Source organism: Ambystoma mexicanum, chromosome 4p, assembly GCF_040938575.1.
Source record: "Ambystoma mexicanum isolate Mex_15411 chromosome 4p, UKY_AmexF1_1, whole genome shotgun sequence".
Classification (NCBI taxonomy): domain Eukaryota; kingdom Metazoa; phylum Chordata; class Amphibia; order Caudata; family Ambystomatidae; genus Ambystoma; species Ambystoma mexicanum.
The window spans coordinates 622,587,960-622,612,378 of record NC_090927.1 but is presented as its reverse complement, the minus strand read 5'-3'; positions in this window follow the sequence as shown (position 1 = coordinate 622,612,378).

Genomic DNA, 24,419 nt, shown 5'->3' with positions numbered 1-24,419 from the left:
AAAACCTTCAAACTCATTCTTGCAACCCAGTGAAGCGCTGTGGTGTGGGAAGGCCTTTTGAACCAGTATCCTGAAATTCTCTGGCTTGCTACCACAAGGCTTGCCTGAGGAACTCGCTATCCAGCTGATTGAAATACCCACAAACAATGAGGACAGATCTTGTGCAAATCCGGTGACCGGCCTAGCTGATCCAGTCCTGCGCCTGAAGTGCTGTCCTTCCTTGACAGATCCAATCCATGACCAGAAATGACGGTCCAATTTAATAACTTATTCTGTGAGTATTAATAGGAAGAACAGTGACCCATAACATATCTGCATTGATGATCCCAATATCAAACCCATCCCATCTTTAATTCAGAACCATAGTATTTCTAGAACTATCTTTGCGCTGACTCTTTTCTCATCTGTGATATTAAACCCTAACTTCTTACTGATTTGATTAAGAAAGGTAAATTCCAGGAAGAAGTAGAGCATCCACAACAGGCGGGTTACGCTGATCACGTGACTTTAAGATCCATCTGTGGCATTCCTTTTTCATAGTCATAATCTAGTGTAATCATTCCCATCTGTCAATTTCAAAAGTGCATTTCTGTTTTCCATTCTCGCGCCTATCTGCAAAAACGACTCTTACTAAAACCTCTATAACTCCCTCAGTTTTTATGATAGAAGCAAAATTTCAACTCCTACTTGTACCTAACATCCTGCGCTATCCATAGAACACAAAAACACTGATTCACCCGGTAGAGCGAAAATCGGGCAAGGAAAAATTTGCCGCAAATTGAAATTCTGAAAGGTTTTTACACGTGTGAATTAGCTTTAACTGCTTCCCACTTGGACTTTGAGATTTCAAATGTTTTCTTTTGACTAAATCATTGTTTGTGATTGTGTGGAACTGTTCAAAGTGGCTCCCATAGCAATTTATAATAATTTAAGTATTGTTGACCACATTTGGTGTTTTTGCTCAGTCAATTCCAAAGACAATTTCAAAGCCATTCTGACAGCTGAAAAGTCAATTCCATTTTTCTCTTGTGTTTGAAGGAGGAAGGTGAGAGTGATATTCTGTTTGATTTGTGCTATTCCTGAATACCTTATCTCTCCTCACATTTATTTAATTGCCTATTGGGGGGTTGAGGGGTGTTGCATGGAGAACCCCTAACCATAGTGCCATCTGTTTCAAACCAAACCAAAAAGTATTCTTTTCTGTGCTGCATGTGCTTTTGTGCTCATTATTTGATTCCTAGTGTATTAAAGATATTATTCAGTGTTCTGTCACCCCATTGGTGATTGTTGTTTACCTATTAAAATATATTGTGATTAAATTCTAAATACATAAATAAATATTTACCTTTGCAAACCAGCCTGATTCCTTGTTCAGTGTGACCGGGGGGGTGGGGGTCTCAGGAGAAGGGTGTGATATGAGTGGTATATCGTTCAGAATATTGAACTTGTAGATAAAAATAAATAAGGGTTTCATTTGCGCACTACATGCTGGGCGTGACTTGAGTGTGTGCCGGATTGAAATCACTTACAATTTATGTGACTTCTGTTGGTGGTCTAGAAGTGCTTCTTTGTTGCCTAAATTCTTTTGTGTTTGTGCTTCTCTTTAAATCTCCATAGTCTTTGAGACCAGAACTATGCACTTTATAATTGTTTTCTCCAGTGCTGTCTGAAATTCCTGGCATTCCCAATCCTATGAGGTAATTGCTATGTTTCTATGTCCACCCATTCTTGAATGTGTGTATTTATGGGATTTATAAAGTGCAAACCTAGCTGGGAAGCAATGGAGAGCTGTGCAAAATGGATGCACCCAGGATGTTGCAAGTAGGTTGCAGGCATAGCAGAGGGTCTAAACAAAACAATAGACTGAGACCCAAAGCTGTGGACAGAACTGATTATGCATACTTACAACCTGATAAATTACTGAAAAAATATTTTATTTCCATACAAAACTCAAAAATGACATGGTAATATCAGAAAATGAACTATTATCTTCATACTAAACACCTGAAATAAATAATGACTTCCAACTTCATACAACCTATTTGATTAGGCATACTCATTCATATCCTCATTCATGCTTCTCACTTAGGGATCTTCCGCTCTAATGGACTCTATTAATCCAAGGCTTAATGACAACAATTCACCAATTCATGTACACCCCATATGTTTACAAATGCGTCTTTTTTGCTAAAACAACAAGTGTTGTTGATGCGTGTTTCGGTCGGTATGCACAAGCTTTGATGCTCTGGCCCTCTATTGTCTGTTGTCTCCAGCCTTCTTCCGGACAAATGGGTGCCTTGCTGTGCCCCACTTCTACACCTTTCTGTGTTGGTGCCTCATCTATAAAGTAATTAAAGTCCTATTACCCACATTGTTCTATACCCACTTCATCATTCTATGCTAGAATGAATCTACTCATATTGGTGGTCAATGGATTTATATGTATACAGGTCCCAAACTTACCTCCACGGAAAGGTACTGGATGCAACCTCTGGACTTTTTCTGGGATTCTGTTAAATTTTCAAGCAACTGTATCACTAGAAAAGGGCCCAACTGTGGGCACAAAGGTGTAGAACAGGCAGCAATGAGTATTCTGTACACAGTTTGTTTCTTTGAGACTGTTCCACTTGCAATGCTCTGAATGCACTATATTTACTATGTGCATAAAGAGTGATCCCCATCTTCAATTCGGGAAAGGCACGCTCCTGAACCTATACAGAGGCCTAGGAGGGAGGAACCAGTATTAGTGCAGTCTAGTCAAGCATATCTAGAAGATAAAAGCCACTGTCAAAAAATTAAGCTTACTTCTACTGGTGGCTATCTCTGGTTGTCCTTGTTGCTTTTCCCGTGTGTTTTCTCATATGTAGCTCTGCAGCTGCTAGAGCTTCTAAGTGGCGGTAGTTCCGTTTATGTTTACCCTCAGATCTTACCTGTGGGCGGGTCAAAGAAATCTCCTTGGTGCACATAACCCCAACTAAGCAATGTACAAATCTAACAAGCACAAACACCATCTTAATTGTGTGTATCCTTCTTATTTACTATCCCGTTCGTAATTGCGAGGTTACGAAAAGTCTAATGTAATTAACTGCGTCTTCCTCTGCACTGCATGTGGAGACCAGCTGTTTATTCGAGAGCCCTCTGTGGTGTCTCACGAAGTCCCTTTTTGGCATTTTAAAATACTTGCAAGTGTGAAAATGCAAAACACGCATTTACTGGGTATGCTGTATCAATATCTTACCTGAGTGTGTCTTGGCCCTGCACGGCAATGCGCGGTGCTCTTCCTGGGAGTCTAACCTGGGCATCCTTGCAATCCAGGTTAAATACCGGCAGTTAAAAATTGATGGGCATTGAAACAGGACTATGTACCTGCCTCAGTAGCAGAAGCCATAACGCTGCTTGTGTGCGGCTATTGAACAGGGTAAACAAACCTTGTGTGTTAGTACTCATCACACTGAATTAACAGATAGAGCAGAAAATATAGGGCAGTCTGTGTGTATGATCTGCTTGTTTTTTGATGCCGGTAGACGGGGAACGAGACCCTGTTGTTGTACGTTTCAGCTAGCCAATGTCCTTTATGTAGTGCAGCGTGTTTGAGTGGCTGCCTGATCACTGTATGTCAAAAGAGAGAGTGTGTCCACCACGGTAATTATGTACATCTGTTGCCAGAAGCCTGGCCGGGTTTGTCATGTCTCCAGTCCACATGGTTGAGATCTGTTCACCTGGCACCTGCATTTCCATGATCAGACATCCTCACTTGCAAAGCGTTCATGCACAAATAAGGTAATTCCATTCTTGGTTGACTGTACTTAAGCAGTAGTGTTATGTAGAGTTGCTGTGTTCAGCTTTGCAATGTATAGAAGGTAGAGGTTTGTGATGCCAAAGGGGTTCCACTGCTAGAATGTGCATCAGAATGTTTATGCTTAATGTTAGGCAGTTGGCTTGGGAAGACCTGAAGGGAAGGTGGGGGGACTCAAGTGTGCAATTTACTTCTGTGAATAAAGCCTGCTATTTTATCTGCTGTGCTTCTGGAGTGCATCTTTATATTGGCAATGAGGATATGAAGAATCCGAGACCCCCGGCCTTCGAGGCATACGCTGGAACCTGTCCTAAAGGAATTGAACTTATATGTGCTTAACAGATAGCTGGAGCGATCCTACTGGCACTGCCTCAGCTGCAGACGGAAAGCGGACTGTGTGGGAAGGTAGCCCACAATCTGTGTCCCGCAGTCAGCTGTCCATAATAGGCCTCAATAGGCCGTCGGAGTATCGGATACGCGTCATTGCCCCATCTGTTCTATGGACCGCTGAGCTGGGCAATGTCTGCGGAACACTGTGACAGTATCTTCGGAGGATTGCAGGACGTGCAACGCAGCATGGTCCCGCTGCGATAAGTGTATCAGCGCTTCCGAAACCTGGTGAAGGAAGTGGGCGCGCAGGGGGGGCAGCAGCCACTCCGTCTCCTCTGTCGCATTCTGCTAATACGCACAGCAATGTGGAATTAGAGTAAAGGACCCGCCGCAACACACGTGTCATGTGACGGCACCTCCGATACACTGTGAAAGACAAGGAAAATAGTAGACACTGCATCAAGGAAGTTGGGCAATTATGCAGAAACCCATGTGTACGACATACATTGCCTAGGGCCCATCTGGGAAGGCAATCATCACAGGAAAATTACAAAGTGCCCAGGGCCCTTTGGGAAGGCGAACCTACAGGCAAGGGATACATGTTGTGTTGTATTCATCAGCTTCACATGACAATTACTGTGTGATGCATGTTAAAGATATCCCAGTTAGGGATTGACTGGCATATCACGGCTTCTGGAAATAGTGCACAGTGGTAATAGATATAACTGACAGAACTGTGCATTGCCCCTAGACAATTTGTACTGCATCTCTGACACCATGGCAATGGCTGGTGTTCCTGGCCCCCAAATGTTCATAGCCAATCCAGGGCATCCTAAGATCAAATGGGGACCCTGGAAAAAGGGTTTTCTACACTACATGAAGGCAGCATGTGGCAATGGCATGTCTACGGAGCAAAAAGTATCCATGATGATGCACTTTATAGGATATGAGGGTCAGAGAATTTTTGATACATTACCAGATGTCACAGAACTGGATGTGGAGGGGGGTGGTAATGATTTTGACATGTCTTTGGCAAAATTGGACAAGCACTTTGAAACAAAGAGTAGTACAGTCTTAGAATGCTATCATTTTGGTATGAGGGCACAGCAGGAAGGAGAAAGTGTGGAAGAGTGTATTACTGCTTTGAGACATTTATCTTTAAATTGTAAATTTGGTGTGAAGTTGGATGAGCACATACGGGATCAATTCATGCTGCAATGTTCCAATGATAAAATTCGCGAGGCGATGTGGTTAAAGGATGACCTGGATGTAGAGGAGGTCATAAGTATAGCTAAGAGGATAGAACATGCTTTACAATGTGTTGCCAAGTTAACGTCAAGGAAGTAAAACCACCACATGTAGGTGAAGTGTTAAGAGTTGTGGACGAGAGAAAAGATTTTCGTAGAAATAAGAAGAAATCAAGAGATAAATGTGTAAAAGGAAATGAAAGTGGTCAAGACAGGGGTGGTAGTAACAATAAAGCAATGCAAAAGGAACGGGTGAAAGTTACAAAGAGGGAAGAGAGCGCATATGCTTTCGATGTGGTAGCGCTAGACATTTATCCACCTCTCCAATATGCCCAGGGAGGAGAACGATTTGTGGAAAATGTAAAAAGTGGGGAAATTTTGAAAATTCCGGGGATGGTAAAAGAGTGATGTATGTGGAGGAAAGTAACAGAGCTCTGTCTGATGAGGATGAGGAGGGAGAAGTAGAGATAGTTATGGTTCACATGGTGAAATGCAGGGAGGAGGATGATTGTGAACATCCCATTGCATGGATTGATGTGAATGGGCGATCAGTAAGGTTGATGGCGGACTCTTGCTCGAAAATTACATTGATTTCCCAAACTGTGTATGAGAATGTTGTGGGTGGCAAATTGGAAGATCTGATGCCATCTGATAAAAACACTGGTTGGTAGAATGCTGAAAGAATAGATGTACTAGGATGTTGTGTGGCCAACTTTGAGTTCAAAGGTAGACCAACCCGTGGAAAGATATATGTTACTAAGAGGGGAGAAACACTGTTGGGATGGAGGGACCAAAGGGGTTTAGGCATAAGGTTGGACCCCAATATGGAGGAACAAGTCCTGCATGTGGGTGATAAAAATTGGTTTGATTGAGAAATTTCCCGAAGTATTTACCAACAAAGTTGGTTGCCTGAAAGTAATGGTTCACAAAATTTTGCTGAAAGACAATAGTGTTCCATTGTGTGCTAAGCTAAGATCAGTCCCGGTTTCGATGCACAATGCTGTGTGTGAAGAACTTGAAAAATTAAAAAGTGCCAGAATTATTGAACCAGCAAAAGCAGTGGAATGGGTTTCGCCATTGGTAGTAGTGAGGAAGCCAAGTGGCGAATTAAGAGTTTTGTAGATTTAAGAGAACTGAACAAGTGTATGATAGCTGATTGACATCCACTACCAAATATGGGGGAATGGTTGAGTTGGATTGGAAACACCAAATTCTTTACCAAATTGGATATGGCAAGTGCCTATCATCAGGTTGATTTGATTCAGGAATCAAGGAAGCTCACAGCTTTTATTACATATGATGGTATATTTAAATTCCGTTGCATGCCCTTTGGTTTGATATCTGCCTCATTGGTATTCCAAAAAGTAATGGACAAAATACTAAAGGGCATGGATAACGTCTGGTGTTTCCAAGACGACGTATTAATATGTGGTACAAGTGAGGAGGAACTAGAAAGGAATGTGGAAAGGGTGCTGCAAGTGTTCAAGGATTGTGGAATCACGCTGCGTGGAGAGAAATGTGTGTTTGCTACCAAGGTGGTGGAATATTTGGGCCATGAAATATCGGAGGAGGGGTTGAAACCAAAAAGAGAGTTGGTTGATGGAATAAAGAGAATGCCGTCTCCAAGAAATAAAGCTGAAATCAGGTCCTTTCTCGGGACGATAGAATTCTACCACAGGTTCGTAGAAAATTATGCTGATGGAGTCACGAAATTGAGGTCCCTGTTAAAGAAAGGGGTGGATTTTGAATGGAATGATGAGTGTGAAAAAGAATTCGGTGAGATAAAAAGAAAAATTGATATGTCTAAGGCATTAGCCATGTTTGATACAAGGAAAGAAACCATTTTGGCTGTGGATGCTACTGAGTTTTGTATAGATGTTGTTTTATCGCAGGTAGGTAGTGATGGAGATGAAGTTGTGGTAACCCATGCCTCTAGGATGTTAAGGGGTGTTGAGCAGAATTATTCGGTACTTGAAAAAGAGGCCCTGGCTTGTCATTGGGGCATTGAAAGATTGAGAAACGTTTTGTAGGGTAAGGAGTTTACATTACGTACTGATCATAAACCACTTAAAGCCATATTTGAAAATAAAGGTTTGGGCAAAGTATCGAGGAGGGTTGCAAGCTGGGTAACTAGATTGCAATGTCATAAGTTCAAAAGTGAGGTGATACCCGGCAAAATACATGTTCAAGCTGATCAAGTGTCAAGGTTAAGAGTAAACGACAAAACCAATGATGTAGATAGGATAAGTGATAATACTGTGGATATGGTGTTTGCCACAAATGACGGAGTGATATCCAAGGAGGAATGGTTAAGGGCATTGGAGCACGGCGAAAGGTGGAGACGAATTGTTGGGGTTGTGCGGGATTGATGGCCCGAAAAAAGATTGTTGAGTGGTGAAGAGAGGGCGTTGTGGGAAGTGAGATTGGAGCGGAGCTTGAACGATAGATTGGTTTATCGTTTGGGGTCGTTTGGTGGTACCTAATGAATTGAGAAGTAGATTAATTGAGATAGGACACCAAGGACATATCGGTATATATAAGACTAAGGGAATAATAAAGGTGGACTATTGGTGGCCAGGATTTGATCGTGATGTGGAAAGGGTTTTTGGAAGGTGTGAAGAATGTTATGAGATCTGTGAAAAATGTTCAGTCTACATTGCAACCGGTAAATAAAGTGGAGGTACCTGGGACGTGACAGGCCAAAGTATGGTAGAATTTCTCCAAGATGTATTTGAGAGGGAGGGTTTGCCCAGAAGCATACTTACTGATAATGGTCCTCAGTTTGTTGGTGGTATGTTCAGAGAATATTTGGAGAAATGTGGTATAGGACACAAGCATATGGAGTTGTATCAGCCTCAGAGTAAAGGAATAGTTGAGAGATTGAATCACAGATTTATGGATGCGATTAGGTTGGCTGGTGCATGTGGTGGTGACAGAAAAGTAGCTGTGAAGGAGCGGTTATATGCCCTGCGCATGGCTCCCCATGTGGAAACAGGGGTCAGTGGTTTAGAACTCTTGAGAGGTAGGAAGGCTAATACTGTGTTGTCTCCTGCGTGGTTGGGGAGGGAGAGGGAAACTGATGGATGAGATCAAAAAAAGAATGGATGAACGAAAAGAGAGGTGGGTAAGAAAAACAAATGAGAGATATCCAAGGAAAGAAATCTGGTGGAAGTTGGTGACATGGAATGGGTGAAAAAGGGTGTGGTAAAGAAAAAAGGGGATTTATTGTATTTGGAACCTGTGCGAGTTGCGCAAGTGCTCAAAGGAGCTGTCAAGTGGAAAGTTGGAAAGTTGACAAGTGTGGAATATGTCAAGGATTGCTAAACCAAGGATGTAAGGTGAACATTATGGGAATAGCAATGCATTAGTAATGAGTTATGTTTCAATATGCTTATGTGTGTTACAGATATATTTGTTCTTGTAGTTTTGCTAAACCAAGGGTGTAAAAAGAACACTGTGGTAATAGCAATGCATTAGTAATGAAGTATGTTTCTATATGTGTATGTGTGTGTTACAGATAGTTTGCTCTAGTAGTTTGTTCCCTTTATTATTATTTTATTATCTAGTTAGAAACTTTATTTTTAATAGGGTATTGAGTAAATAGTTAATACAAACGTATTGTGTTAAAGTAGTGTGTGTGTGTGTTTTTTAAGGTAAGGGGATGTGTTATGTAGAGATGCTGTATTCAGCTTTGCAATGTATAGAAGGTAGAAGTTTGTGATGTCAAAGGAGTTCCACTGCTAGAATGTGCATCAGAATGTGTATGCTTAATGTTAAGAAGTTGGCTTGGGAAGACCTGAAAGGAAGGTTGGGGGTCTCAGGTGTGCAACTTACCTCTCTGAATAAAGCCTGCTGTTTTATCTGCTATGCTTCTGGAGTGCATCTTTATAGGTAGATCCATTTTGTTTCTTCTATTTTGTGCAGCTGAGCTGCTACATTACCGCCTCGTGAGTGCGGGTTTAGTATGTGTATAATGAACCACTGGAGATCTTGGTCTGTATGGCCCATCTTGGAATAGTGTTCTACCAATGGTTTGTCACTTACCTTATTTTTGATACACAATCTTTGTTCAGATATACGCTGTTTGATGGGGTGGATGGTTTTGCCTATGTATATCAGATTGTATGGGCACTTGATGTAAATGCCATTTTTAGTTTGAGAATTAGTTTGGTGCCTAATCTCCCACTTTATGTGCCCATGCTCAAAATGATGTGTGTTCTCTGTAAATCTGCACGCGACACACTTGTCTCATTGTAGAGGCCTATGACGTGGAGAGCCCCCATCGATTTAGAACTGTGTGTTCGTTGTGTGTGTTTGAGTATGTATTTACCAGTTTCTGCCTCAAAGTGCAGTTTTCTTTATAGCAAACATTGGTCTTTGAGCAAGTGATCCCTGCTGTTTGACCAGATGGCAGTTTTTATTAACAATTTTTTTGATGGCATTGCGTATCGGACTGAACGTGGTGAACCTGGTGACACATATCAATCTTTTGTTTTCTATTCTGGCCTGTGTGGTGAGACACACGTCTCGGTTTGCATTGGCTGCCCTTTTTTTGTAATTGTTTTTGACCATTTTCTTTGGATCCCCTGTCAGTTAGTCTGGTTCTAAGTTGCTCTGTATAGTATTCAAAGTCCTTTTTGTCGGAACAGTTCCGGCGAATACGGAGAAACTATCCTTAGTTTAGTTCACATTGATAGCAGAGGAACTGTAATGGGTAGGAAGAGCATGGGAGGGGACCCCAAGAAGGAGAGAAATATGGCTGATAGGAGTGATCAGCTATTTGCAAGAGGTTCTTGAAAAGTAATGAAGAGTAGGGTGTTCCGGTCTTTCGTGAAGTGTAGGATGGAGAGGGCAAAGCAAATTCAACCATATTACCTTCATCCTCAAGGAACTGCACTATTTACTCCTTCACACATGCATCATGTTCCAGACTGCCTGCATCACCTACAAAGCAGTAACAAAGAAAAAACCACTTGGTCTCACCGAGAAACTCACCACCAGCAAAGGGCAGTGCACCACCAGAAGCCATAACATCTTCAGCTAGAAACAAAAAACGGTAAGGAGGAAAAACAGGAAAGGGGACTTTTCATACTATGCATCCTGTCTCTGAAACAAGTTTCTTATTCCTCTGATGTGGCGTGGAACAGCATACTGGACAGCTTTCAGAGGGATCTACGCGATTTTACTGCATAATATCATTTTGAATTTGAAAAAGCCGAATTCAAAATGTGTATTGCAGTGAAATCAAGCAAGATTTCAGGCACATTTCCCTACCCCATCCCCCACTGGCCCCCTACTTACCTGTTACACTGCAACGCTGGTTCCCTTCGCTTACATGGTTGGGAACCAGTGTCACAGGTACCTCTTTTTTATACAACTTTATGTACATGAAGCAGGGGACATCATTATGTACCATTGTAGCAAAGAAGGATATGAGGGACACCCCTCAAGCCCCCACTACCGCTGTTCACTGCAATGGTACCGTATCGCAATTTCCAGCTAAATGACATTTTCAGACAGACGAAATATGATCAAATTTACCATAAGTTGTTGTTTTTCTCAAGATTTTGGGGTGATACCTTTCACAAGGGCCAAAGTGCCATCTGGGTCACCTAGGAGTAAGAGGCCGCCACTGTCCATCTAGGACATTACCAGGGCTTGGACAACTGTTCTGAAAAATGGAGATGGGATGAAAGGCTGAGGTGCACTGACTGATAACACGCAGCATCGTTCTTCTTGGTGATGTGTGTTTTGGGTGAGAGGTCACAGATGATAGTACAGCTATTTTGGACTAGGTGTGAGTTGAGGTATAAACCTGTAGAGCTTCATGTTAATCAGCCAATTTAAGACTTGGGCATGTTTGATATGGGTTCCTAAGAGAATTAATGTTTTCTTTGTAGGGTTGAGCCTCCGGGTGGCTCTTTAAATCCGGGCTTGGATGAGGGACATGCAGAGCTTGAGTAGATGGATGTAGTTGATGCAACTGATCTTTAAATAACGCCTTGTGTCAGCTCTGTATCTTAATGTCAGTGTTGTTGATTAATTTCCATTGTCAAAGATATAATGTGACCAGATGGATCCTTGTGGAACTCTGCAGGTTACTGGATGGTGCTAGAAACTGTTCAGACCCATCGGGATGAGTTGGGCTCTGTTGGACAGGTATGAGGTGAATCACTGCATCACCCTTCTGTTGATGACCATGCGTGTGGCAAGTTGTTGAGGTGGCAGTTTTTGTACTGGATTGTTGTTTGCTCAGATTCGCTTTCCCTTTTCAGACTCTATGAGGGACCCCATACCGGCCATGCATTTGTGAATCCCTTCATCTGGAGAGGTTCTCATGTTATGAGCCTTTCTGTTTGCTTGTCAAAACGATACTGGTGTATTATTTTCGTCAGACTACTCAGATCAGACTTTTGGTAGCTTCTAGTTAAGCAATGCTCTGCATTTGCTTGTGGGTTCAACATCCTCACTTGCCAACAGATTTTTTAAAACAAGACCACGTCTAAGGGAGTCTGTGTTTGTTAGATGGCCACTTCGAGGCTGAGGAATGCTTTTAAGAAAGTTACGAGTTTGCCAATGGGTGGTCTCTATGAATGTAGAGTCTAAAATGGAGCTGTGTTCCTTCTTTCTCATAAAACTAAATTGACTGCTCTGTCAACCCCATAATTTAGTCAAGATTGATGGCAAATGAGCATCTGTTTAGCGTGGGAGCCGAAATCCCCTCTAACCAGTTTTATTTCTAAGATAAATGCCTTTATTGCTTCGCAGAATACCCAGCTAAACATGTGCCACTGCTTTACTTCTGCCTTTCATTGTAGTTTTCTCTACGTTCTCACGTTTGTAGTTTGGCCTTTCTCATTTTGAATTTAGGACTTGAAGTCCGGAATGCAAAGTGGAATTTAGGGCACCCACTTCACTGAGAAACCTGAGAGCTCTGAGCCATTGATATTGCTTGTAACACTGTACTTGAATCAATGATAGCCAACTGTTGGTGTGGTTTATGGACTGTACATATCTGGCACATGAACATTTGACCAATTTGTGCCTTATGCAATTTATATTTGTAGAGTTCAAAAGCTGTTGTTGAGGCTGCAGATCCCAAGTTCTGTGTTCCAACATCCTCCATGCTACTGAGGTTTGGGACAAAGTCTGACTTCTCATCCCACTGCCCAAAAACAAAATGAAACATAAAAGCATCCCTTTGCACTCAACCCTTCCTCTGCTTTGCCACCAGCCACCTGGCCATCCAGTTGAGATGTGTCCTCACTGGTCTTATTTCGTCCACCATCGTTAGGGAGAGAGACTGCATGTGCACACTCCTGGATGCCGCTCCATGCAACAAAGTGCTTTGGCCATAAGTTTTCCAAATAGTCTGAGGACCTCCTTGATAATCATCTCTACAAGAAATAAACTACTGTAAAATCTTGACTGGCTGTCTACTGCTGAGGTAAGTGATGGATTTGGTTTACTATTTTTAACTCTACCCCTTTCCTACTACGTACAGTAGTTCTACAAAATTTCCAATTGTATTATTTCCGTAAGTATTCACGCCAAATCCAAATCAGTTCTAGAAAAGCGCAATCTCAAAACAAGCCCGGTCACACTATGAAGCCTCTGCTATGAGTGTTTTCCTTCATAACCTCACATACTCACTGACCTGAAAATAAATAGTATTGTCTCTGGCATTGCTTCAACACAGCGTGGTATATTATTGACAATAAATACACGATGTATCATCATTCCGAAGATAGTTCTGCAATGGACAGATGAGCAGAACATGTCTTGTCTGCTGCTTGCACAAAAAACAAACTTTACTAAAAAGTGCAGGACTGGAAATACTTATTTCGGGCTCCCATTGGTAAAACATTGAGGCATAATGATGCTAACGTTCTTCTATATTCTTCCGAATCCATACATTTTGTTGCCATTCCGTCAATTATGCAGTGCATTCATTTTTTTCACTATTAAATGATGGTGCACGCAGGAACGTAATTACAAACTGGAAATAGTATTGAACTACCATTCCCATCAGCCTTTGCTACTGCCAGTAGACACAATAGTGAACGATGATGACCGCGAAGTCCAAATCAGATACCTGGTCCTGGGACAGACCACTTATACCAGGAGGAATGCTCCTTTATTGGGGAAGCTACAGTTTCCTTGATGGCATTAGCAGGTTACCTCCTGCGAGGTTTAAGCCAATACTCATGAAAAATGTCTAGTGAAGAGCACTTTTTGAGCAACCCCAGTGTTTTTCACATACACTTATTTTGGAGTTACTCCAAAGGAGCACACTTTTTATACTCCAAATTTTCCTTCTGTACAGAAAGAGAAAGTTGTTGTTGCCATCAGTAATTTTGAGGCACTGTTACAACAGAGGCTCATCATATTGATATGCTCCTCCCGTGCTATATTAAGCACTCTCTGTATATGTGGTCTCCGTTCCCACTATCTCACTATCTGCAAAATGAAACCCCAGATTGGGTAGACAGGTACTGCCTAGATTACTTTGTCATCTAAGCGCCAAATAAAAGTAGTTTTCACTGTCAAAATGCATTCTTTTAGACTTTGCAAAATGTGTGTTTTTTTACCCAGTGGTAAAAGTGGGCGGGAGCAGTTGGGAGACATGGTCCTCTACTTTTTTAAGTCTTTTTAAATTTTACTGTTCCTATACTTTTATTTTAAAAAGAAACCATTCCGGAATCGTTTAGTTTTAAAATACAAGTGTAGGAAGAAGATGAACGTTGCAGCTCAATGCACTGCACTCAACATTCTGTTAGAATCCTTCACTCTTGAACACGGTGAGTAGCCGACAAATTCTTCTATGTAATATATACCTTTGAGTGGTGAGAAAAGACACCCAAAGCAATCTATTAGCTGGAAGAAGGACACCAGGTGGACACCTCCAGCGACCCGGAACATCAACCGAGGACAACGGAAAGAAACAACCAGCAGATGGAGACTGTTTCTGTAAGGAACAGTACATTCATCAGAAGCGTGTTTATGCTGGCGAGTATCGAGTATCGTAAGTAAAATGTGATACACCAACCTGCCTTGGAGGGAAAAGGTGCTTCTGTCCGTCTATTTGGAGGAGCCTAGGTTGCTATCTGAGATGTGGTCCTCTGCAAGGCCACGTGTATGGTTGAACGATAGACTTGGGCAAAGAGACAGATAATAAACAACAAAGAGTCAAGCAAAGGCTTACCAGCGGATGATGTTTCCAAAGACGTAGAGTCGATGAATGAAGCGAAGCTCGCTGATGAGGAGGCAGTCTGTACAAAATCCCAAGTTTCCAAGAAAACAAGAAACGGAACCGACGAAACGAGGACGCCGAACCCTAGGGTGGCGCGTGAGTCTCTAGTTCCAGTCGGCCACCGGACCCGATGGTACGCGGATGCCTAAAGTAGGCAATCTTGGCAGTCAATGAGGAAATCCCATAACACGTAGAAGTCAGCAACTTGCTGGCAATCAGTGAGGCAAAATGTAAGGCAAAAGCAAGACGAGTCTGGGAATCTGAATCGGTAACTTTGCTGGCAGTGAGGCTTGAAGACGGCAAACAGAGGCAGTCCGTGAGACGGGATCCAAGGTCGATAACGTGCGGGCAGATCAGGACAGTCAAGTCGAAGGCAAGAGCAATCCATAAACGTAGCACAAAGTGAAAAAAGGAGAGCAAAAGCAAAACTAAGCACAATGTAGCAAAATTAGCTTAATCAGAAGTGCTGCCTCCATGTTTGGAATGGCTTAAAATTCCGAGGCCACGTGACAGGGTGTTGCGTGCCATGTGACAAGGCACATGAAGGGGACGCTGTTAGGCAGAATCACGTGCAGTACCCTTGGGGAACACTTCATGCAATTAAGACTACAAGTGTCAGTAAAATGTCACCTTTGGTACAAGCCTGTACTACACAGTTATGTGCTAGCAGTGGCTAGGCAGCCAGACTTATGAGTGAGCAGTAGAACAAGTTACACAGAGGACCAACTAATACAGTGATTCAAACACACACAGATTCAAGGTTTCTTGGTAAAAGAATATACATTTATTTGCTCAGTCAGTGGTAAAACATTCCACTAGTAAGAGCAGCTCAATATCCCACAACAATACACTACAATACACACCACCAATATGTTACTGAACAAGTTCAGCTCCCCTGAAGTGGGAGCAACATGGCACTTCAGTTACTCATAAAGGGGATAAAAAGACAAGGTTATAAGAAAGGCAGCCCAAATACATTCATAAGCAGGGCAAAGGGTTTCAGTTAACTGCAACCAGCAATACTTCTCAATAGGCCTGGGCCACAGTCAATGGTTCAGAGTTTTTGTATAGGATAGCACAGTTCTGGTAGATAACGCTTAAGTCTTTGCCACAGATTTTAAAAGAATTTGGCTAGGCGAAAAGTTTAACGAATGTTTAGGGAAGGACAAGTCTTCAAAGAAGAGACAAGTTCCACAAACTTTCTCGACGGCTGAAAAGATTTCCGGACCGCGTTTGCACAGTACCTTTTCAATGAAGAAGAGCTGTTGCTGAGGCAGTTGTTCCTGGCAGTTTGAGCAGACCTTGCTGTTCCTGAGCTTCAGTCGTGGGGACAAAAAGGAGGATGTCGGGAGGTTCCTGCACTGCCCAGGGAAGAGGCCACAAGCTTGGCTCAGACATCGGTTTAAGGTGTGAGTGCCTTAAAGACCACAAACTGGTATCCTTCCCACTGGCTATCCGGTTTTCCACAGCACTCTGTAAAAGATTCGACCAGGAGGGGACGGTTTCCATGCAGCTTGTGAGTTGGTTGGTCCCACCAAACTCAAGGGAAGAAGTCAACCTTGAAGGGCTCATCTGTCGATGGAGTTTCAGGCAATTCGGACCTGCAGCAGGGCTTCACCGGTCATCTAGGAGTTGCAGCAGTCCTCTTCCTTCAGCTCGTCTTCGGTTCTTTCATTCCAGTGGTCGACTCTGCTTTCCAAGTCCCAGAGACCTGCTTTTAAACAGTTTTCCCCCATTCATTCCAGCCTGGCTGTCACTCACACACCAGGGTGGCTGTCCTTGATGGACAGCCAGCCAGCCAATCACGCCAGAGTGCATTCAGGTCTCCTAGGAGACTAAGCACAGGGAGTTTCTGGCACCTCCCTCACATCCTGTCCACCCCAGTCACCCTTGTGCCAGAGGAGGGCTTCAGCACTGAAGCCTGCCAAAGACCAATGACCAAAGCGACCAAACCTGGTTTGGCGTGTAGAGACAAACACAAGAAGGACCTTTCCTAAAAGAAATGGCGAAAAATGTCGACCAGAGTCTGTTTTTACAGATAAGTCTTGGGCGCCATATTGAAAAACATGGCTGACCTGATTTTTAGCTACCGTTGTTCGCGGTTGGGAAAAATCATGGTAGTTTGATCTAAACCACTGCCACAAGCCATTTAAAGTAGGTAAGTGTAACATTTCATGTTACGTGAGTGTTTTGACTTAAGGGAAGCTAGACAACCCCTCCAGCACTCTATAGGAAGATAGTGTGTGCTGGGTCAGTAAAAGTAAAGTGACTAGTAAAGTCAATTTAACTTACATGCTCTGGGAAACAGTAGTCAGTCCCAGAGAACGTGTTTAAACCTTGGGGAGTCTGAAAGAGACTCCTGTGCCACTGCACTGAAGGTACTGGGTGACACACAGAAAAAGATGATGCCTATGGAGTTTGTTTAAAAGACCATGACCAAAGAACACAAAAGTAAAACATACTGAAAAGGAAATGTTCAAAGCCCCAAAATATAGCAAAAGAGCTGGAGGGTTATAAGGTAGAGGGAATTTAGCACTTGGGTGAGAAATCTCCCTAACAGACGCCGTAGTCACCAGGGTAACCACCAACGCTCCAATAATCGGGTTTGTCCTGTGACGAAGACCCGAAACGGAATGCGCAAGGAACTGCGATGGGAACGTTAAAAGGAGTCATGGTAAGTCAAAGTTATAACTGGATGATGGTCATTGTTACCTGTGGCACGTTTCTTCGAGTACATAGCAGAGCTAATCCTCTGATTCCTGACACATTCCCTTTGTGGGTAGCGGGGGCAAGCCAGGAGGGAACATAGTTCCACTACTTCTTTTCGTACACTTCACCACTGTTTTTACCTGGCGTTCCCATAAAAACATCTTATTCTGGTTAAGACTATATTAGAAGCCACGAGGTGTACGATGCAATAGTGGGAAGTGTCGCCTGCATATAACAGATCTTTGACTAAACCTATTCAGCAACAGTGGGTAACCTGTGATCATGGAAAGCCATTATCAAAGTCAGACTGAAACAAAGGTCAAAGTCGCACGCCTGAAGTCAACAACGGATAACTCCCTTGTTAGTAGTGAACTTGAAGTTGGAGGTTCCGTTTCCGTACCAAGGCGGATGTCCCAGAATCCACTAGTTTAATTAATTGTACTAAGGACGTGGGAACCCCCAGCTTCATAATTGAGCTCATACCAAGCTCATGTTCACTAAGTCACACTCCTTTGCAAGTTTCAAGAATGCAACCTACAAGTAAGCAGATCATATTACATACGTACTGTTTAATTCACAATCTCACAGAAATGCAGAAGAGCTGCTCTCTGTTTCATCTCCTGCCCTTGTTGGCCATGTTGTTGCTCCTATTGCTAAAAGGATGGGCAAATGTATCCCAACAGGCTTTACATTTTTTCAATGACTTATGTGCCCCTAACAGCATTGTTTTAAGGACAGTACTTGGTCAGGGAGAATCCAATTCTTTGAAAAGATGAAAAGTTTTCTCTCTTTGTCATAATTCTTTGAAAAGATGAAAATGTATCTCTCTTCGACATAAAATAAAAGGGATTTGCTTTTTCGGGGGACCTTCTCCACCCGTTTTAGGCAGGTGGGTAAGAGATACTGATACCACAGAGCTGGCATAGTTCTCTCTTTTTTATGTGGCACTGTGAATTTAAAAAAAAAACAACATATGCACCTTTCTTCATTATGTTGAATGATTACGGGGAGGGGAACAACAGAGGAACCCTTCTTAAATCGAGTAACAATCACAGAGTGATGCAAGAAGGTGGGAGCTTGCTCTCTATCGTTATCCATTTGGCAGTCGCTATAGGAGCCCTGCCGCCATTCGGGATGTCAAACCTCTTGTTAAAAGATGGACCATACATCCATAATGGGAAAGCTGTCTCCCTTGCACTAGAGAAACACTTCTTTAATTACATAATGCATTTTCAAAATGGGTGGCTCATTTATTTGGTGAAATGGGTCCCGCCCGATATTTTAAATAACTATTTGCCCCACTGACCACCAGCTTTGAGAAGATACTCATGTTCGTATCTTTACAGCATTGCCAATTTCTCCAATGGACTGTGAATGTATTCCTTTGTTTTCTTTTTAAGGGGCCTCTTAAATTCGTAATGTATAGAATAGATGGAATTTTGCAGTCGCACTGTTGGCCGCTCTCTGCATTTGCTACCATGTCTTCTTTAAATGCGGTAACTTGCTCCTGCATGCACCCCTTTTTTGTATTCTACTAGTCATTTTGTAATACTTTTAAGTGACCCTATCAGGCTCCAATGTGAGTGTCGCTGGTGTTACTGGGGCTTCATTTGGTAACCACATGTCAGATATAAGAAGAGCATTTTACAGCCTTTGCGATCTACACATTAGTCAGGGTATGAGTCGATGATGATTGCTTACAGGCCAATTGAACCAAATGGAATGTGTAGCAGTCCAAGAGCAAACAATCGGTTATAGTAAAATGCTTACTAGGGGTGTATGTTGGTTTTGCCGGGAAATCGTACTTGCAGTGACTAAGAAGTTGTAACATTGCATGCCAGTGGTTCTTTGAGCTTCAGTGCAACGTAAAGAAAAGCTAGTAGAGACCTCTCATAGGGATAAGCTAGGACATACTAACCAAGCCGGCAGGAGAGGAAGTGAATGTACATGCGTATGGATGATTTGTGGGAAGTAGTTCTGGATAAGCCATCGCTGCCTCACTCCCTTATCATACCCAGGATCACATGCAATTGGAAGCAATACCTCCCAACCTCACCCTTGCATCTCTTCGTCTGTCTTTTCAAAGCAGCACCATCTGTCTGCAGAAAGAATGCTGGCACTACACCAGGGCTATCCATTAATATGTATAACTTTTCTGTCACTTTCCTGCATCTCCCGAAGGTTAAAGTTGGATCGTTGTAACCTTACCTTGACTCGGTCTTGGAGAGGTGTATTATACACTCCCTTGAAGGCAGATCTTGCTCAACTCACAGATCTGTCTGGAGGGCTATTCAGAGGTCCATTTAAATATAGGAATGTGTTAAGCCTTAATTGCACATACAATGACCCCTCGTGAATACACATTAGCCCCATTTACAAAAAACTGGATTGAAATGTGGAAACTTTGTTCGCTGTAAATTGTATGCACATGGTGATTCACAACGATCATACATGCAGCATGCACAGTTTCCACCGCTAAATGTAGGTGTCATGAAAAACACCCTGTTGCAAGTACCTAGAACAGAAAAATAACATGAGTGGCAGAACCCAAAGCATATTTTTTTTACATGATGTTTGCCTGTAAGTGCTGCAAATCTATAGGAAATATGAACCACTATCAGGGAACATTTCAATTTTGTTCCATTAACAATTTTCAACAAGTTTGTCGATTCATGGAAAACAACGAGCAGGGCTTTGTGGAACACGTGGAATGAGGAAGAACAAGTGAAAATGTGGGTGTTACGAGGGACGTTCCACTATCAAACAATCGCACCACCATACGCCCGCAAAACAAACGTATTAATGGAATTGAACAGGGAACGCCGGGTCATGAAAAAGCATGCCCAGATCGAGAAACACCTACGCCACGCAATAGCAGCCGTAAACATCAATGCGTACGCAAACAAATGCATAAAAAGCACACATGCACCTCAAACGCATGGATACAGCCATGATGAATGCACCATTTGTTGCAGCAATCATCCAGGGACACCGCAGGAGGAGGAGGATGGCCAGGGCCCGGATCTTCCACCCAAGGACTGGCCTTTTTGGGATGCCTGACGACCAGGTCAATGGCAGGTATAGGGCCCCCCCCATATCATCCTAGACCTGGTCACAGAGTGGGAAGATGCCCTCACATTACCCACCATGTGCTCCCAAGCACTGAGCCCTTTGGAAAAGGGGCTCACTACTCTACATTTTTGGCCACTGGCTCATTCCAGCAGACCATCTACTTAGTAGCTGGCATCTCCCAGGCCATGCAGTCTTGCTGCTTACACCAGGTGCTGGCAATCATAACTGCACGCCTTTCTGTCCACCGGCATATCTATATTCCCAGAACACCGGCACAAAGGCAAGCAATGGTCCAGGAGTTTTATGGGGTGTCTCACTTCCCAAAAGTGCTAGGTGCCATTGATTGCACCCATGTTGCTCTACACCCACCTAGATCAACAGAGCACATCTACCGCAACCGGAAACATTGGCACTCCATCAATGTTCAGGTTGTGTGTGATGCCAAGGGCATTATTATTGAAGTGTATGCAAACTATCCTGGTAGCACACATGATAGTTGCATCTTGAGGATGTCCCCACTACACCAGGCCCTGGAAGCTGGGAAGCATGGCGACACATGGCTCATTGGTGAGTATGAATGACCATGCATCCATGTTGCACACAGACCAATAGATACTGTCAACAAATGACAATGACAGCCAAACTCCCCTCTACATGGGACAGTGCCTACCCTCTCATAAAAATACATGAGGCCCATGTGCAACCCCAACACACATGTCGAGGTAAGGAAAAACACTGTCCATATTGCAACTAGGGGCATAGTGGAGTGCACATTCAGAGTTCTCAAGTCACATTTCCACTGCCTTGACCACTCTGGAATTTTTTTGCTATATGCACCACCTGCAGGATCTGCAGGATCATTGTGGCAGCATGTGTTCAGCACAATGTTGCAACACAGCCCGGTGTCCTGGTGGACATGGTGGTGGCAAACCATCAACACCCACAGGCACACCACCTGCGTATGGCTGGGCAAAGGGCACATGGAGAGGCTGCACACCAGCTTGTGAAATCTTTGTTCACCTAAAATCCTTCCCCTGTGGAGTGCACATGATCCCACAAATCCCAGGTTCCATTCAGTGAAGACAATGGGCCAGTCCACTGTGCCCACAAATGTGTAAGCAGCGATAAATCCTGAAACATCATGTTTGAGCTGCAAGCCATACATGGCCTACAAAATTAATATGCACACAAAATACAACAAGCACAATGGCATATTGCTGCACACAAGTCCTAGAATGTACATGATGCACACAAACATGTCCCTATAGTGGGGTGTAGAAAAGCAGTGCAGTAACGATACACCTGTGACACAATCTGGCAACATGACCACAATAAACCCCATCCCATAAGTAATATTTAACAAGAGGTAATTTACAATTGTGACAAAGAGGGTGACACACCAGATTGGCCACATCCAGACATGCGGCAACTGATGTAGTCATTCCATAACGATCAAGATAAATGCACATCATACCTGTCCCCTTGAAATAGCCATCATTCCCTGATGGAAGGATCTGCAGACAATGAACAATATTAAACAGAGTGCAGCCAACACATTCCTGCACCCAAAAACTCAAGACCCACGGGCTCCCCTCAGTGATTTACAACACATGCAAACAACAACGCACAAGACAACCATCAACATGTGTCCCAGCACACATGCGGCAAAACCTGCACACTGCATACAAATCAAACACACAAAACACACACTGGCAAAGAACAACACCCTCCACACTGCTTGTCACCCTGAATGACATGCAGCAAATGGGCATGTCACATATTCCCATTCCCAAGACGATGGTACATACACAATACACGCATCAGGCAAAATGCTGCATGAAAATGAGAAGACATCACATATGCAGATAATTGAGCCCTCAAAAAAGCAGGGACACCCCTGGAAGACTATCAATGACATGACAAGGCATTCCATCACCTGCGTAGTATTGGGACAGTGCAGTGAACACAGTCATGGTAGCCCATGATGCAAAGCACAAGAAGGCCAGTACACAAATACTCACCTCTTGCACTCCAGGCATGATCATGCCTGAGGCAGCAATCCACAGAGGCCGATGTCAGACTGGAAGGCTGGCCATCGAGGCAACTGCCATGAAAGACATAAGCAGACAAGACAAAGCTGTGTGATTCTTCAAGCAAGGATAACTGCATGCTAAATGTATATTGCAAAGTAAAAGTGCAAGGTCAATGCAGACTTCGTTGTGACAGCATACAATTGGTACAATTGTGCATTGAGCTGAAAGCAGCATTACCATGCACCAGCTGCAGCCAACTAGAAGCTGTAAACACCATGGGGCAGCATGCATGGGACATGCATGTGAAAACACCACACAACGTAATGTGCCAGTTCACAACATAGCATCCCAAAAATGTGCATCAATGGTTCCACGGTTGTGGCTCGTAACTGGGGCTGCACACCATAATTGGGCAAGAGAGGCCAAATGTGCCGTAGAACCATTACCCCACAAACATTGTAAATGATGTGGAGTGTCACTCAGTACACATGGTCAAAGTGCAATGAGACACACACCAGCACAACCATCAACACTTGGCTCAGGCCACAAACAGCTGGCCCTGCCACCCACTCCACACCACCCAGGAAAGAGCCACCCAGTTGGAACTCCCACAATTTTGAATATGAAACCTATGGCCGCACTAATCCATAGACACAACACCATGACCAGACATATTACCAGATCCACACCCTGTGAAACATGCACCCATGAATTAGTACTGGTGCCTCAAAAGACAAGTCGATCCAAAGTGATTACACACAGTGCAAGACTCCAAGCCAAACACCACACAAGCGACTGCAAATGCCCTTCAATTACCTGCACAGGGTACCCACCTGCCTTGCATATGAGGCAACCCATAGGGAGATGCTTCCCCTAAATGCAAGGACTGTGATGCTGGAAATGCATTGGAGGGACAGGGCCTCCCTGTCCTTGTTCTGTAGTCTTTTTGTCATGTGTGTTCTGTATTATTTTCTGCATAGAAGTCCATGTGGGACTCCTGTCATTGCAGCTCTTGCTCTTTTTGGTTTGGTGTACAGACCCTTCGGATACCTTTATGGCACCCATAGGTGGGGGTACAATCCTGTACCCCTAGTGTATTTTTTTTGGGCACCGGTGTGTGGCCCACAGAGCAGGGTATGAGCTGGTGGCAGCTCCTTGGTGAATTGGTCCGGTGCTCTGAGTATCCTCCTTTTAGGGATACCCAGGCCCTGCCATTGGAATCAGTTGATTCCTGAATAGGAGACAAGATGGCCTCTGTGGCATCTTGCTTTCTATTGCCTGTTACCTTGTTTTCCCAAAGGCCTGGGAAGCCCTGACTATGTCCCTTCCCCCTGACTGGCTGTTGGGTAGAAGTTCCATATATGGTATTGTGCGGAAGTCCAGGCCAGACTGGCTGGAGCCTTCGCAGTGACTGTATGTTGTGGGTATGCCTTTGGGGTGGGACCTGGGTGAATGGAGTGTGTGACCAATATGCACTTCTTGTTATGGGTGTCTGGTTTCTGGTATGCGACACAAAGACTGAGACAACCCTGCCTGAAACTGGTATGAATGCAGTGTGGAGTACTGAATGGCTGGGTACTTGTCGCAATACACATTCCTTGTTATGAGTGTCTGTAGGGAGGAAAATGGCCTGAATGCACTGTGAGCCTGATTGGCTGCCTGCCTGCATGAATACCCTTCTGGATGATTTGTTACCTGAGGATGAACCAGCAGAGTGAATGAGAGACCAAACAGTATATCCGGGGACCTCTCACTGATGGAAAACATTCAGAAGCTGAAGTTGATACTTGATGCTTAACCTTGAAGCCCACTGGAAGAAGAAGCATTGCTGCTGCTGTCCTTCGCCAATCTGAAAGCTGCTGTGCCTTCAAGGAACTGATCCAAGAGAGGACCTGGCTAGGAGACCTCTCCCCGAGCTACGAGGGACCATCGTGCACCAGCTAACCTTCGCCGAAGCGCCCTGGAAGTCAACCCTTGAA